This window comes from Protopterus annectens, chromosome 6.part1 (genome assembly GCF_019279795.1).
Source record: "Protopterus annectens isolate FY-2018-M chromosome 6.part1, PAN1.0, whole genome shotgun sequence".
NCBI classification, from domain to species: domain Eukaryota; kingdom Metazoa; phylum Chordata; order Ceratodontiformes; family Protopteridae; genus Protopterus; species Protopterus annectens.
Genome location: NC_056738.1, coordinates 315,230,223 through 315,243,842, shown reverse-complemented (window position 1 = coordinate 315,243,842; position 13,620 = coordinate 315,230,223). Strand labels below are relative to the sequence as shown.

Below are 13,620 nucleotides of genomic sequence, written 5' to 3'. Positions count from 1 at the left end.
ACAGTATACTAACACACTGGCTTTCCAGTTTTTCAGAAAATATAGAATTCCAGAATTTTTGAGAGCTAGAAAAACAATAGATTTCATGGAATTTGGCAGTTTAGGCTAGAACATTCATTCACTGTTAAGTAGTTTTTTTTCTTATATTCACTACTTGTAAAACTGTCAGTTTATCATGTTCAGCACTTAGAATCTCTCTTAACGTTGCTGGTGCATAAATGAATTAAAAAAATAATAACAAGTAATGACCAGAAGTTACACATAGTGATCACAAGTGGAATTTTAGCTCATGAAAAAATGGGATTTAATTTCTTAATAACCCTAAATCTGTCCCTGATCATACAAAATGTACGATTCACAAACAAAGTGCCCAAATCTCGGACTCATTTGGGCGCATTCCTTTGAATCTCGGACTCGTTTGGGCACATTCCTTTGAATCTCGGACTCGTTTGGGCACTTTGTTTGTGTTTCAGTTTTGGTTTTATTTTTTCAGAAATGTACGATTCATACATTTTATGTATGTATGTGTACATCTCAGGTTGCAAAGACTATTAAAACAGGTTTATCATATATAAATGAATAAGCATTTCCAAATATTCCAATCCTGAGTATTCCTATAAAATGTACAGTTTTCTTTATAGCTCATCAGATTGCTGCAATCTCTATTATATGGTACTTTGACTACAAACATTTTACTGATCATATTAAAGGTATAACATACTAACAAAGAGCAAATTTGTTGTAATTTATTGTTACTATCTTTGTTAGCCAAACCAAGAGTAATCCTGTTAGAGGTAATATGCTGATTACACTCGCTGCATTTTCTCTCTGCAGCATGAATAAAAAGGTGTTTCTGGAGGGCACAATGAACAGCATGTTACTCAGAGGAAGCAGATAAGAAGGAAACGCCCTTTTATGCAATTGCCATAAAAAAGAACGAAGAGAAGACGGAACTACATCAAGTTGTAACATAACAGAGAGCTTACCACTTGAAAAAAGACAAGCAATTCTGCAGCTAGTTTCATACAGCAGTACAGAGAACAGAACAATTCCTAAGGAAAGGTAAGAGCATTTCATGAGCAATATAAGTAAAATGGGTTCAGATGATTTCATACAATATGCTTATGCATATAATGCTATGTTTTAAAAATATGTTGAGTTCCTTATAACGGTTGATCAGCCATTTTTGGTATGCTTCTGCTGTCATTATTTGTGATTGGTGGGTTATATTTAGACTCTCCATAAAGTATATATTAGCAGCAACATCATCTTTCCCTACTCTTACTTAATCAGAACTTATTTCATATGACAATCGGACATCCATTTGTTGCACTGAGTTTGTCCAGTGTACTTTTGACACTGGGGAAACTTTGTTAAAACATCTGTACTTAAGCATCGGGTTTATTTTAATGAAGTTGGAAGTACACATAACTAGATCCATTTTATTTAAGGTAGTAACCCTACTGCCATTGTCACACCAGCATAAACTAGTTTTTCTTTATAGATTAGTATAATTGTTAAATAGTACAATAAGTACTCATCTAAGTATTACACTTGTTAACCAGCACTAGAATCCACTTGAAAGAGAAAGGTTTATTGCAGTCTGGGTTATCATTCACGGTCTGTCTCATACCTCTCAACCTCTTAGAGAAAGAAATCTGGACAAAGCCATTAATAAAAGTGGGACAAAGGCCCAAAAATAGGGATAATTTTTAAATATTGCTCTTACAAACAGGAAATTTATAGAATATCAGGTTTTGCATTAGCATGAATTTTCTGAAGGGCATGAAGTCTGAAACTCAAATGTTTGTCATTATTTTCTAACTTCAGTCTTCAATGATTTGCCACTAATTTGCCAGAAAACCACAGTTTTATGAAAAACTAAACAGAAATATGACACAAAAATCTGGACATTCTGCAAAAATCTGTACAGTTGAGAAGTATGGGTCTTACTCGTTTGAGCAAAAGCTAGTGGTTGTGTATAATGAAAACAGTTGAGCATGTTTCTCTTGACCCAAAGTAATGTGCATAGTAGTCTGAGAAGTTTTCTATATCGGCATATAAATAGCTGCAATTAATTAACTTTATTATTTACTACATGTTGCTAATTACCAGTAGACATCAAACAAAACAATATTTTTGGAACTATCAGAAAAGAGGTCAAAAATATATTCACAGCCAAGGAGTTGGTGCAGGATAACAGATTAATCTTTGTTTTCAGAAGTGGTCATCAATGCCAAAACATGATTAAAAATTCTAGGGAAATTCCTGAGCAAAGGCAATTACATAATCTGATACCTCGCTGTAATTCTGGGATTACTGTTGCATTCCGTTTCATGTACCATGATTTTTGATGGGCTGTTGAAAAATTACCATGATATTTCTAGTTTCGCCTAGCCTTAGACATACACTTCTAGACAAGTGGGGCTGTGGCCCCAGCCTTGCTTCAATAATTTATATATTATCATTCAGATTTTGGCATATACAATGCTTTGTTTTAGCTATTAAAACATTTTAAGTTTGTTGCATGGGTATCATGATAAATAGTGGTCAAAGTAGAAGAACTAACTATCAAAGTGACTAATATAAAAGGACTTGTATTAGGACTTTACTTATTTTGTTATTTTTGGTAAACGGAAACTGTAAGTGACACTGTTACAGGAAGGGTGTCAGAAACAGTGGAATAAGGAACAATCATCCCTACTGGTTACTTCTCTTTCTGTTCACTAGGGAAGACAGAGAACTCGTGCTTGAAATGACATGCAGAATGCTATTAGAGATGCACTTAAATCGAGATAGCCAGTATCCATTAGTGAAATGGCATGACAGGAATATGAATCTTTAAGGATAAATTATATCTTAGAAAATCAAGTGTAGTATAGTGCAGGGTCTTCAAGAACGTGACTACAGAGCTGTTTCCCCATGTTACTATTCTTTTTTTAGCAGATTTCATCCAATCTAATTTTCCAAAAAAATCATATGAAAGGTAGTAGGCATAGTTCTGCAATAATATGGAAGATAAAATGTTTAGTAATTTTAGGAATGAGAATTTATTCCAGGAACTGATGAAAAAAATATTTGGTTAGGTACTGAAATTAATTAAATGCCTTTAAACATGGCAGATAACAAATTTGTTAAAAAATGAGTACCATTTTGTTCTTCTCTTATGTTAACTTTCTGAATGACTACAGATAATTTTTAAGGATATGCGTTAGTTTTTAGAGACATTGACCCCAAGTTTTATGTCTTTATCTTGTTTTGTTATAGAGAGAAGGACAAATATGTGTTGAGGGGTTATGTAGTGGGTGAAGAATTATTGTTCTAACAATATGTGTAACACCGCTGTAATGGGTAAAGCTGGAGGAATCTGCCTCCTGAGGCCCTTTTGAGCATTCTGCATGGTAGGAATGTACAGGGGAGCTAACAAAACTGGTTTGAGAAATTAAAGCCTTATCCGCTAAGCCTTGGTGATGTTCGCTTAACCAAAGTCATAGGTGAATGCCGCAACAGACACTTACTGTACCATCGATTTAGCAAGGCTTTCTGCTCCCACTGTGCTGTTCAGAGCCAGGCATGAGTAGAAATTAAGTTAGATAAGCACCAAACCGGTTTCTGCTTACCACACTATTTTATTACATAAGTTAATCTGTGGCACTATCAGAAACATCACACCTCAACAGTATCTCTTCATATACTTTGCAAATATTTATGGTGGTCAATTCTGTTTGCTTAGATTTCATACAAAGATGAACCATACCTCTCTATGTGAGAATGTGTATACTATTTAGTGTATTACAGAAAAGGAAAGGAAAGTGATTGTTGGACTTTCAAAAGTGTTTTCTTTTGCCTTGCTAACCTACAGCTGCTAGTGTAACTGAAACAATTAACCTGTTGACTGGGGCTCATGTTACTTCTACAGCATTTATTTTTGGAATGTTGAGTCATATTTTTTTTACTTGGGTGAGCAACTGTGGGGTCTCCTTTACTGGTCTATGTTGTTATTCCCAGTCTCATTTTGAAGCAGATATTTCTTTGCTGTCTCGATATTTTGTTGGACTGAGCTGTCAAACATGACTCATTTTGTCTGGTTAACCTATTCGTACCCTATGATCTAAACACAGTTGGTCAAGAAGTTTACTCTTTAGAGCCAACTTGTTTTTCTTTCATTCTGTATTTCCTCCTCTGTCTGTATCCCTATATATCTTTTGACATTGAAAGGTAGCACGGTGGTGGGGTCAGTGTTTAAGTATTACAGCACTTAGTGGTTTGGTTCCTTATGAGGATAGCTTCCCTGCAGAGTGTGCTCACTTTTTCTATGTGGATTTTTAATAAGAATGATGGCAGGTAAATAGGTGATGTTCAAAACTGACCCAAAGTCTGTGAGTGTGCATGTTTCTTGTGACAGACTGGTTTCCCATCCAGAATTGATTCCTACCTTATGCTGTTGCTTACCAGGCTAGAATCTAGTTCCTTTTAACAATGAAATAGATAATGTGAGTACAGGAAACATATGATTCACTCTTATTTTGCTTCTAACTGTCAAATGCATTTTGTGCTATTTGGTTTTCTCTTAATGTTTTGCTTTTTAAAGTAAGTTTCCTTTTTCAATATTGTCTTCCACGTTTTCATTTGTGAACTATTTTACATTTTCTTACCTTTATATTTTTCTCATAGAAGAGTTTCCTTACCATTGTTATTCTTTGTTTAATGGATGTGGGGACTGGGCCCTTTTCAGTCACAGCCTAGGTGCAGAAGGCACAGAAGTACATGCAAACAATTAAAACAATATTTCAGAAATTACATAACTTCACAAAATTTGGTTACAACTTTTATACAGACTAAAATCTCCTGTTGTTCAACGATTTAAAACCATTTCAAGTACCAAGGATTCATGAAATTACAGTCATACCTGACCTGTACAGAAAAATTTTTGCTTTAGAGAAATTGGAGTAAGAAGATGAAAGAGATGTATGGATTGAGAACTGAGGAGAAAGAGAGAGAGAAGGCAGAAAGTTATGAAAGAAACAAGTAAAGTAGAAAACGAGTTAGTGATTAGTAGAGGAGGACAGCCATTAACTGATGGTAGCAGAATATGTTAGTGTGCCACTAAAGGAAGATAACTTCTAAGTTAAATGTACATATTTACAATAGAGCAAAGTCCCTCTGTTTTATGATAAGAATCTTTAGGAGTTATGGCTTGTGTGCAAATACAGGAACAAGATGGAGGAGCATACCTGAGAGGTGTAGATTATTCATTGTCTATAAAACTGGTACATTTGACATTTGTATGTGTCTTTGGGGTGTACTGCTAGTTCGTTCCTAAACTGTGAGTACTCAGTAAGTTACTGGTGTTGCGCTGGGAGATGATTCCAATTAGGTGGAACAATTTTACTGAAGGACTTTGACTTTTTACCTGTGGCTAGGCATAAACAATAGGGGCAGACTAAAGTCATGGTGTTGCTGCCTTGACTTCTGAGAGAGTAGGGTGAGGATTTTATATGGAGATAACTTAGGGACTGGCAGAAAGAGCTGCTCAGTCTTTTAAAAGTAAGGGTGTGCAGTCACTGTTTGTCTAGTGGATACACTTCACTGTGGCTCATTGTAAGCTAGGGCCCATGGTGCTGTGTAGTGCCTCTGAACATACTGCAGTTTATTTACCATTAACTACTTTTCTTTGCCTTAGTCAACCTTTTCAAAGTATTACATTGGTACCACTTTAATCTGTACTTCAAGAAAATCATACTCAGCTCTTGATACATTATCTATACCTCATGATGTATTGCTTAATTCCACAACAAGTGATTCATGTTGTTGCTTTTCTTGGTATATTTACTTGCAGTGCTTCCAGTTCTCTAACTCCCCCTCCAATTATGGAATCACATTGTAATTTGTATGAAAGTTTCAACTTTATTGCTCTATTTTAGCTTCTGTCACGCTGTCATTACTTTGTTCTCTGGACAAATGAAATCTAGCCTCAGTTCACATCATGAGATTGTGACGACTTTGCTGCCTTTGTTTGACACTTAATGGTAATTTCACTCCAGTTATGATGTTTTAATCTATTAAGTTGTACTTTGCCTAGCTGACTTATGATGCCTAGATCCTGAATTTCCAGTACCCATTGGTTCAAAATACTGCACCCCGAGTGTTAACTTGGGAGTCAGAAAGTGATGCGTTATATTAATGTATAACTTGGGAGTCAGAAAGCGATGCGTTATATTAATGTATAACTTGGGAGTCAGAAAGTGATGCGTTATATTAATGTATAACTTGGGAGTCAGAAAGTGATGCGTTATATTAATGTATAACTTGGGAGTCAGAAAGTGATGCGTTATATTAATGTATAACTTGGGAGTCAGAAAGTGATGCGTTATATTAATGTATAACTTGGGAGTCAGAAAGTGATGCGTTATATTAATGTATAACTTGGGAGTCAGAAAGTGATGCGTTATATTAATGTATAACTTGGGAGTCAGAAAGTGATGCGTTATATTAATGTATAACTTGGGAGTCAGAAAGTGATGCGTTATATTAATGTATAACTTGGGAGTCAGAAAGTGATGCGTTATATTAATGTATAACTTGGGAGTCAGAAAGTGATGCGTTATATTAATGTATAACTTGGGAGTCAGAAAGTGATGCGTTATATTAATGTATAACTTGGGAGTCAGAAAGTGATGCGTTATATTAATGTATAACTTGGGAGTCAGAAAGTGATGCGTTATATTAATGTATAACTTGGGAGTCAGAAAGTGATGCGTTATATTAATGTATAACTTGGGAGTCAGAAAGTGATGCGTTATATTAATGTACAACTGAGGATTTTCTATTGAGCCTTTCCTTTCCATCCTTAAAGGTGCTGATCTTAAAAAGATACCACAGGTAGGTTGGCTTGCTTGTGACCCTGTTCTGACCTCAGAAACTTTATCAACTTTGAATAATCATACCATCCCTGCTGCTGGTTTTCCATTTTCCACTGAGAGGTGCTGCATTGTCATTCTGCCTTTATTGAGAAAGATAAAGTGACCAAAGCTGCTAGGTTAAGCAATGCAAGCAGACACCCTGCACCCACTCAAGAGGAAAAGATTGACTCATGATATAAATTAAGTAGTGCCTCGCCTTGTTTCTTGATGTCCATTGCCTGCGTGGCTTAATTTGCCACTTTAAGACAATCATTTCTACAAGCTTTTGTAAGCTAGTGGCTTATGCACATTCATGGTTTTATAGCACTCATGCATTGCATTGTCCATGACTCTGACTGTTATGACTTAAATCATTCTTAAATGTCATATAACATGGCATTGCAAGGCTTCCCTGGCTTTATGCCAAGACTAAAGTTATTGAAGTTTCAACCAGAAGTTTTGCTTTCAGCTCAATAGAAGCAACAGTTTTTATTTATTTATTTTTGCAGGTGCAAAAGTCCCTTGGAACCACACTCAGCATACATACACCAAAGCCACATAATTCTGTAGAAAACAAAATCTCAAACACTATGAATTATTGCTGGTACACATACAATTTATATTAAAATATAGTGTATCATGTGACACAGCCAATCAATAAAAAATAGATATTGTAAATTAAAACCAGTAATTAATTTAAAAAGTGTATCATGTGACACAGCCAATCAATAAAAAATAGATATTGTAAATTAAAACCAGTAATTAATTAAAAACTAAAGTAAACACATTTGTTTCTTATATAAAACAAGTTTCAGACTGACTATATTATTTAACCCTGGTGGTGTATCTGCTTTTAGTCTCAGTATCCAAGAATATTAATTATTTTCCAAAATATTATTAATATCGCCCCTCTAATATTTTTATATACCACACTATTAAGCCTGAATCTAAACTGATGAGTGGAACCATTCTCCACAACATGCTTTACTAATGCATTTGTTAGAATACCTCTTCTTATGTCAGATTTATGCTCTATAATCCGTTCTCTAAACTTACAACTGTATTTTCCAACATAAAAGGATGTGTACACATAGCTAAGTAAGCAACTAAGATGTGTTACAGGTAGCATAGCAACAAAACTCAAAAGTTCTTCCTGTTACCGGATGCAAAAATAAAGTAAAACTAATGACATCTTTACAACAACTGCAACCATAACAGGGAAATGTTATTATTAACATTAACAACTTTCTCCATCCTCATGTCCTTGTAACATAACCTCTGTCCTTCTCAGGCACTTCATTTCCATCAGTTCTAGCTTTCTCATCTGCTCTGTCTTGACTGCCCAGGTTTCCGTGTTTCTGCACCATACAGTAGTACTGGTTTCACCACTGTTTTGTACATCTTACTTTTCAGCTTCTTTGACATTCTTCTGTCATATACTATTTCTGACACTCTATGCCAGTTGTCTGCAGCCCTCTGATTCAAGCTTTGACCTCTTCATGTAGACTTCTCTTCTCCTCAGCCATCCCTCCCAGACACCTGAAACTGTTAACCTGTTCCACTACTTTCCCTTTTATCTCAGTTCTTAGCTTGTTCTTATTTTCCCAGTTTACTGCCATTACCAGGGACACAGTCAGAGCTGTATCACTCTATGGTAACACAGACCTTTAACCTTTTTAATACTGTAAAATATTCAGTCCACACTTACCTGTTGATTCTAACTGTTGCGCAGTAATGAACTCTGTACCTGCTTATGACACTGTGCTTTTGTATTGTAGCTGATATTTCTTCTTCCTCTAACCAGTTTGTCCTTGTCACCACAAAGTAACATCACTATCAAAGTAACTATGTGTCAAGAGTCTAATATTTACAAAAAAATAACAATGTTGGTTTTCTTCCTGGTGCCTGTAAAACTATGGTTTTCAGCAACTTTATAATCATGTAATGTACGTCACTTCCACCAGATGCACATTCCCATACCCTGCAGCTCTCTATCTCTGTGAAAAATACTGTTTCCTTTGGTGTGCCACAGTCTTCTCTGTTTCAGATGCCACTCATGCATCCCTCTACACTTTTCATCAGCTTCAACCTCCCACTTTTCTTAAGCCTGTCATCATTCTTGCTGTGTTCACATGAACTAAATCAATTTCCTTTGTTTACCCATTCCTACTATCCGTAACAATGCAATTTACATTTTTTTTCCAAATTGACAAGCAGCTTTATTTTTGACAGTGCTGCAGTATTTTCATCTGGTCCAAGCACTAATTGTTTGCCTTGCTGCTAATTAATGCCAATTCCCTTTTCTAACTGGTCGTACATAACTACATTTGTATTAGTTAACACCAATCCCCTTTCTTGAGTGACTCTACATATAAAAGTGCATATTAGTTACTTCCAAATCTTTTTCTGGGTGGTGCTATATAACAAAATGTGTAACAGTTACTGCCAAAACCCTTTTATGTATGGTCCGACATAGCAAACTATTTAGTAATTATTATGAACTTCCTTTCCTGAGTGATCTTACATAGAAAATACATATTAGTTACTGCTAACTAACCCCCTTTGCTGAGTAGTCCTACATAACAAAATATATATTGTTTACTGCCAACCCACTTTCCTGAGTGATCCTTCATACAAAAATTCATATTGTTACTGCCAACTCTCCTTTCAGGGTGGTGCTAAATAGCAAAATGTGTAACAGTTACTTTCAAAACACGTTTCTGAGTGGTCCTACCTTGCAAAGTATTTATTAATTATTGCCAACCTCCTTTCCTGAAAGGTCCTACATAGAAAAATGCATATTAGTTTCTGCCAAAAATCTTTTCCTGAGTGGTCCTACATAGAAAAATGTGTATTAATGGCTGCCATCTCTCTTTTCTGAGTTGTTATACATAGCAATGTGCATATTCTGTTTCTCCACATTTGCAATGGTCTTAATTACTACAACTATCTGTTATATATCTGAGAACAAAGCTACAAGTAATAGATTCTGAAACGTCTGCCTACTGAGACTATTCCAACAGTACTCATTCTGACCTTCACCAGTACATGACAGAAAGATAGAAGGGCATGTGATATAAATGGTAGATAGATAGTATCTCTCCATGTAAAGTATGATAGTGACAGGTACATAACTAAAATGTGTGAATCCTCTGCTGATATCAGTGGCAATCCACTGCTTACTCATTTGTTTAGTTATGTTTCCCATCAGTTGCACACCCTTTACCTCTGATCAGACATTCACTAAACAGTATTCATGATCATTCCTCATCTGTTCTGTTCCCATTCCTAGATTTTGCATGAATGTTAAATATCAGGTTGCTTTTCTGCTCCTTTGCCATGTCTAGCAGTTGGTGCAGAGTAAGTTAAGGAGCTGCTAATGAGCTCTCCTCTGTGGTCCTGTGGTCCTGGGTTTGATTGTCTAAATGTGCAACTCTGAGCAAGTCACTAAATCAGACTGCACTCCCAGGCTGAGTCTGAAAAAGGTCCATGGAGATCAGTGCTTAACCCTGGTTAGCAAATACAATTAAAGAAATTGAAATACTGTTGTGATGCTCTCTGAAATTTATATCATAAAATTGCCTCAATCAGTGTAATTCTGGCCCCACTGCTATCTGTGTGAAGTTTGTAGATCTTTAAGGTCTTACCAGAGCTGTTCAAGAAGCCACTAGGTGGTATGGGGTTGCAGTGATGGTACCATTACCCATGATAGAGCTTAAGACCCTAACAGTTATACACTAGTGAACCTGATGTCAGTGGCTAGGAAGTTAATGAGGGAAATTCTAAGTAACCACCCTGTGAAATACCCAGGAGCCAACTACCTGCAAAAAAGAGTAACCAGCATGCTTTCTCTGAAAAGAGATGGTGCCACGCCAACCTCATACATTTCTATAACTGGATAGAATTACAGTAGTTAGACATATTTTTCGCCATGGATGCATGCAGTGCTCCAAGATTTTGCTAAGACTTCTGACACATTTCCTCACAGGAGGCAGATAGGCAAATTGTCCAGTGCAGGAATGATGGGAAGAATGCTAAAGAAGAAGTAATCCCGTTGAAAGGGACTGCTGTGGTTAACGGAACAATATCCTAAAGGATGATACTTGCGACAAGTAAACTGCACAGCTCCTTTGTCAGCCCTGCCTTCCACAGGGTGTTCTCCTCTGAAATGACAAAGGGAATTACAACAACATTGTGGGTACAGTACTGAGAGGACAAAATAAACACAGCAGAGATGAAAGAATTATAAAACACTGAGCTGACGTGTCTCCACAGATTCTGTACTGGAAAGCACAAGGTACTTTACCTGATTTCTGCCAACCCACAAAGGACTAAACATCTTGTAGTGGTCATTCTGCAGTATTTATGGCTACTGTAGGACTTATGAATCATGATTGCAGTTATGATTATTGAATAAAACTGTGCGCAATAGAGGTGAATGCCAAAACAATGCTAGCATATGTACTGAAAGAGGCACAGTAATGCCACAGACAATTACTAATACTACTGTACCACATACCATTGAGACAGCATTTAAAGTCATGTGACATTTCTAGATGCCATCTAGATATCTAGAAATTATGCTAATAGAAGTTCCAGAAAGTAAGTTTTGGACACAATGCCAGAACATAAGGGTAAAGACTTGAATATGTAATCACTGGAATATATAAACAAGAAGGAAGACACCAAATGGATCTCGAGGCAAACTATATTATCATAGATAAATTAATGCAGAGTGGAACAGTTTGAGAAGCATGCCAGGAGAGTGAAGAGGGGAAAAAGACATCAATTAACTGGTACTAATTTTAGTCTAGATGTAAAAAACACTTAATTCACTCAGGTAGTAGCAGAGAGTTGGAACAAAATTTTTACCTTCACAAAAACATTCAGAAAAGCATGGAATAAATGGTGAATAAGAAAGTGAAGCAGTAGAAAGTAAGATGGGAGATGAGCAGCTCAGATTCAGATCAGGATGCAGCACAACTGACCTGATGTTTGCAGTGAGACAGATACTTGAGAAGAAGTTCAAGATAAGGTAAGAGTCCAACCGGACATTCTTAGACTCAGAGAAAGGATACGAAAAGGATCCAAGAAAAGTGATTTGGGCCATGTTGCTGGGGTTTGAAATCCCATAAACATTGTTAGAATTAGTGCAGGCTATGAATAAAGACCTAGTGACTCAAGTGTGAACAGTGTTTGGTCTTACAGGGGGTTCCCAGTAGCAGAAGGTGTGCATCAGGGTACAGGTCTGAGCCCACTGCTATTCGTACTGATGACGGACTATTTTAGCAAACAAATATGAGAGACAGATCAACAAAGTTGCTTATGCAGATGATGTGGCATTACAGGTAGACTCGTGTAAGAACTTCTGCAAAGGATAGTGGAATGGAATGCAAAACTGAAGGCACATGAGACAAGACTGATAAGACAGTTGTAATGGCAGCAATAAGGGGAATAAGAAGAAGCTGGAAATGAGATAGAAGGGCAAATAGTGGAAACGTTTAACAGCTTCAGGTATCTGGAAGGGGTGGTGGAGGAGAAGGCAACTCTGAAAGAGGAGGTCAAAGCTAGAATCAGAGGGGCTGTAGCCAGCTGGCACAGCATATCAGGGGTAATGTATGACAAAAGAATGCCAAAGTAGCTGAAAAGTAAGGTGTATAAAACAGTGGTGCAACAAATACTACAGTATGGTACCTGGGCAGTGAAGGCAGAGCACTTGAGGAAGCTAATGATGATAAAGTGCCTAAAACTGGTGGTAGAATGCACACTGTGGGACAAACTAAGAAATGAAAAAACATCAGAGCAGAAGCCCAAATCGCTCCAGTTGAATATCAAAGAGTACAGATTACAGAGGTTTGGACACATGCAGGAAAGCAGAAAACAATCTGGCAAAGAAAATCTGGGATAGGCAGGAAGAACGCAAAAGGAGACTAGGGCATCCAGTGAAGAGATGCATGTATTGTGTGAGAGAAGTCCTGCAACAAGTCAGGCGTGACTGCCAAAGAAGGTAGAAGAGTGGCCACAAATTGAGAGAGATGGTGACAGTTGACATGACACCCCAACCATATATAGAAAATGGAAAAAAATAGGGGAGATGATAAGGAGAAGGAAGGAGGAGGAGATGTGCAGATGTAGAGCACTAGCTGTGCAAACTTGGTAGACTGAAGAGAAAAAAAAACTTTTAGGGCACTGCCAGCATGTGTAATAAATTGTTATGCCTCGATTCCAACTGCCACCTCAGCTCCCTTTTTCAACATCTGTTCTTTTTTGTAAGACCACAATGACTTTCCTGCCTGCCAACAAAGGTATTCTTTTAAAATCATATTGTCCTCTTTTATTTACATGGTATACATATACAACACTGTAAGTCTCCCATTATAGCCATATCACTCAATTCTTATCATCCTTTCTGTTACTCTTCACTTTGACAAGGATCATTTCCTGTCCTATACGTGCTCTTCACAGCTGTATTTGAACCACAGTGTATGGTGTAATGCCTGGATGACTTCAGCATTTAAGCAATCAACTCCTTGCACAATCTGGCTGAACATTCTCTGATCACATTGTTGCTGTACTTTCAGAGTATGTAGTATGAATCATCATATAAGTATTTATTTCCACCACACACTTGCCGAGCTCCATCTTACTTAAAGTGACCATGCAAAGCATTCATACATACGCTGTTGTAGATAATACAACACACTATCATATTCCAGCT

General features: G+C 36.8%; 1 protein-coding gene across 1 annotated transcript in view; it reads left to right on the top strand.

Moving 5' to 3' along the window:
• Positions 1 to 926: 926 nt before the first annotated feature.
• FERMT3 (FERM domain containing kindlin 3) overlaps positions 927 to 13,620 on the top strand; it is a 577,997-nt gene continuing 565,303 nt past the window's right edge. Inside the window, exon 1 of the mRNA XM_044075734.1 lies at positions 927 to 1,062. The gene's annotated coding sequence lies outside the window, so the exon portion shown is untranslated. The remainder of the gene's footprint in view (positions 1,063 to 13,620) is intronic.